The sequence below is a fragment of the Cornus florida genome, unplaced genomic scaffold, assembly GCF_030987335.1.
Source record: "Cornus florida cultivar Cherokee Brave unplaced genomic scaffold, ASM3098733v1 CherokeeBrave_3.0.0_Hap2_Chr03, whole genome shotgun sequence".
NCBI classification, from domain to species: domain Eukaryota; kingdom Viridiplantae; phylum Streptophyta; class Magnoliopsida; order Cornales; family Cornaceae; genus Cornus; species Cornus florida.
Genome location: NW_026775573.1, coordinates 73924358 through 73928351, shown reverse-complemented (window position 1 = coordinate 73928351; position 3994 = coordinate 73924358). Strand labels below are relative to the sequence as shown.

General features: G+C 36.0%; 1 non-coding gene across 1 annotated transcript; it reads right to left on the bottom strand.

Moving 5' to 3' along the window:
• Positions 1–2941: 2941 nt before the first annotated feature.
• LOC132301947 (small nucleolar RNA R71) lies at positions 2942–3048 on the bottom strand. Its single transcript, XR_009480688.1, has one exon. It is a non-coding gene; the product is annotated as a small nucleolar RNA R71 (small nucleolar RNA).
• Positions 3049–3994: the final 946 nt, after the last annotated feature.

Genomic DNA, 3994 nt, shown 5'->3' with positions numbered 1-3994 from the left:
CATCCATAATATACCCACATATCCTGACAATGTTGCATTAATCCAGAACCATATCTGATGAGTGCTCAAATGTGACGCATTTTAGCACCTAAGTTAGGGTATTTTAAACTATTCATCTATCTTACTTTCATGTTTTAGTACTTATTTGTGTTTTTACCTATTTCAGGTCAATAAAGTTCAAATAGGCTAATAAGAGCCATTTAGCTCAATTTTGGAGATAAAGAGCAAATCTAGAAAAAAGTCAAGAAAATTGCATCATTGGATCTTCAATTGATCGATGAAAGTCCCGATCGATCGTAGAAGGCTACAATCAATCAAAATCAAGGTGATGCCAGCTCAGCAATCCGAATAAGGCCAAGAAGATATTTTCATGACATGTCAGCTTCGATCGATCGAAGCAAGTGTTTGATCGATCGAAATTCCTTTCGATCTATCGAAATGACTGCTGGTAGTGTGCTGTCTAATTCTCGAGCACGCCCGAACTCTACCTAATTTTATAGCTAAGAATTTTCGCCAATCAGAAGCATTATTTTTGACTTATTGCCTACTCAAATAGGCTTGTAATAGATTAATTGATAAAATTTTGAAAAAAGTTCCTCGAGAATTGATTTTCTTACGAATTATAGAAATAGTTTCTCTCTAGAACTAGGGTTTGTGAAGAAAGCAAGAAGGAAAAAGACGATGCCAATCTCCAAGTTAACCTTTGAGGGTTCCATGGCCACTACAATAAGTGGCTAAATCCTTCTCTTGGGGCTAGAGATAGCCCCTAAGCTTGCTTTCTAAACCTAGCATTTTGTATATTTTTGGGGATTTTAGTTGCAATTGATGTTTTGACCATGAATAAATATAGATCTTGTGATTAATGCTTTCAATTGATCATTTAATTCTATCCATATGTCTATGTATGCTAGAATGAATGTTCATGTGCTTTTCTCTAGATTTAATGAAATTGATGCATGTCTATATGTTATAAATCTAGTAATGGTCAAGGCATGGTACTTAATTGATTACTCTTGTGGTTTATTTGATGGTTCATACTTATTCCTTGATGGATTGTGCCACATCCTTAGTTTAATTAACTTAATTTCTATGTCATTAACTTAGTTGTAGTGTAATTGCTTTAATTTCTTAGAGAGGTGGACAATCCATCTTGTTGTTTTATGTTCCATACTTATGAGTGCAAGAAGTACATTTCTCTAGATTTTTTGTGTGTGCACTAATTGTGGTTTAATTGAATAGTTAATGGTCTCATTTGATAGGCTATGATATTCACTAGATTGATTGGACAATCTATGCTTATTTCCATCCATGCTTAGTTTCAATTGGTGTCACACACACACACACACACACACACATTTTACAACATGATTTTTCCCATTAATTTATAATTGCTAGTGTTTGGTGAAGTGAAACTTAGTGATAAACTCTAAGCCCCAAGACATTTCTCTCATATTAATTTCTCTAATTTCTAGATTGTTACTTAATTGCATAGTTTTAATTAAGCCATTAGTGTAATTAATCAAACTAACCCTCTTTTGATCATTCGACTTACTAATCCAACATTGATTCCAAAGTACCGTTCATTTCCCTTGGGAAAATCCCTACTTACTCTTGCTACATTAATAGTTAGTAGTGGTAGTGGCATTCTATAAATTTACACTTGGCCACATACCATCACACACTTTTGTGCAACTCGATTTTAACAGCCACCAAGTTTTGGCGCCGTTGTTGGGGATTTGGCAACACCGTATTTAGGATTAGTTAGGAATTAGTACTCCTTTGATCTTGTTTTTCTTTTATTTTACTTTGTTTACTTATTGTGTTTTTTCTTAATTGGCTAGGTATTTTGACCAAAGGAAAGTGAAGCAAGGGAATTCTAAAGCAAAGAAGCAAGCTAAGCTAAGCAAAAGCATAAAAAGTTTAAAAAAAAAAAAAAAAAAATTCCAAAGCAAAGGAAGGCAAAAGTTTAAAATATTTTGAAGTTGCTTAAGGACCCTTTGTGAGCTTTTCTAACTCTCTTGCTTAGTTAAATCGTGAGCCCGCGTAGAGGCAATTCTTATTTTCATTAGTTAAATCATCGGCCCACATGGTTGCACTTTTATTTTTTTGCATTTGTTGAAAGCATGGAAGTATGGGATCAATATATGTGGAGGTTTGTTATTGATTGACTTATTGTGGAGGAGAAGTGATTGCTACTTGCTAGTTGTTGTTTGTTTTCATTGTGCATGCATGGTCGTAGGTCGTTGAATCCTACTATTTTCCCATTAAATTTGAATTTTGAATTAATTGTTCGTAATCCAAGGGGAAGGGGAAATTCTAGTGACTCCATTTCATCAATGGAGAAACATAACGAGGACCATGTTGAGGATCTTGGTCACATCGACTAACAAGGCATTCTTCACCCTAATGTGCATCAACTACATGATAACATGCAAGTACCATTAGGCATGCCAAGACCTTTCATTCCACAACAACAAAGCCAAGTTCCAATGGGAATGCCTCGGCCATTTTTTGTACCACATCCACCTCCCATTGTTCAAGCAAATCATGGTGCTCATATAGAATCACCAATTGTGAATCCTCCCCTTGCTTTAAGAGACTATTATGTGCCTAGTGAGTATAATGCACCAACATGCATTCAACTCTTTCCATTTAGAGCACACCATTATGAGATTAAACCATAAACAATTTAAATACTTCCCAATTACCATGAGCTACCAAGTGAAGAACCTTACAAGCATTTGGATGAATTTCTTGAAGTGTGTTCACCGTGAAATATACGGACATGCCAGAAGAAGTTTTGAGGCTTAAACTATTCCCTTTCACCCTTAAAGATAAATCAAAATACTAGTTTAACAATTTGAGGCATTTTTCTATCACTACTTGGGCAGAGATGCAACAAGAGTTCTTGAAAAAGTACTATCCGGTGTCAAAGACCAATGCAATGAGAACTTCAATTCGTGAATTCTCATAAGGGGATGGGGAAATGTTTTATGAGGCATGGGAGCAATTGAACGATTTGCTTAGGAAATGTCCACACCATGACATCCCTAAATGACAATTAGTTCAATACTTCTTTGAAAGTTTGTCGGACAACCATAAAGGTATGGTTGATGCTTCTATGGGTGGTTCTTATCTTGATAGGCATGAAGATGATGTGTGGCTCTTATATGAGAGCATGAGTGAGAATTCAATGCATCGATCTTTATTATCTAAAAATAGTAGAAATATAGGTGGAAAGAAGAATGTAGGCTTATATCAAATCGATAATTGTAATGCTATAGCTACTGAAGTGAAGTCTTTATCCCAAAGGTTTGATCAATTTTTTATCAACCAAAATTTGGCTCAACAAGTGTCTTCCTCCCCTAATCATACTCATCACCCTTCCAATGAATCATTTATAACTTGTTCTAGTGTTTTACATTCTACTTCCAATTGTCCTCATGGACATGCGCAAAATGAACACCATTAACAAGTGAAAGCCACTTTTGTTAACCAAGGGAATAATCCCTATGGCACTCACTATAATCCCGGGTGAAGGAACCATCCAAACTTCTCTTGGAAAAGCTAAGGGGAAGGCTTAAACCCTCCCCAAAGTGGTTTCCAAAGCAAGTATGTTCCACCCCCAATGCAAGGCCAAGGTTCGTAAGGTTATCGTTCATCTTACCAAGCATCACATGGAAACCAATTTTCAAACTCTCATTTTCCAAATCAATCATCAAATTCTCAAGGTAATTCAAGAAGTCCCGCATTTGAAAAAAATTCTTATCCGCGTTGGGTACTTTGGAGGAAAATACTCAATTGCTTCATTCTCATTCCCAATTGATTGCAAAGCTAGAAACTCAAGTTGAGCAAATAGCTAGCACGTTGAATGCAACGGAGAAAGGGAAAATGCCTTTGAATCCACCACCAAAGCAACAATTTGTTGTGAAGAGCAATTCCTCTTCGAAAAGTCCTACCCTTGAACATGTGAATGCGGTGACCATTTTGAGAA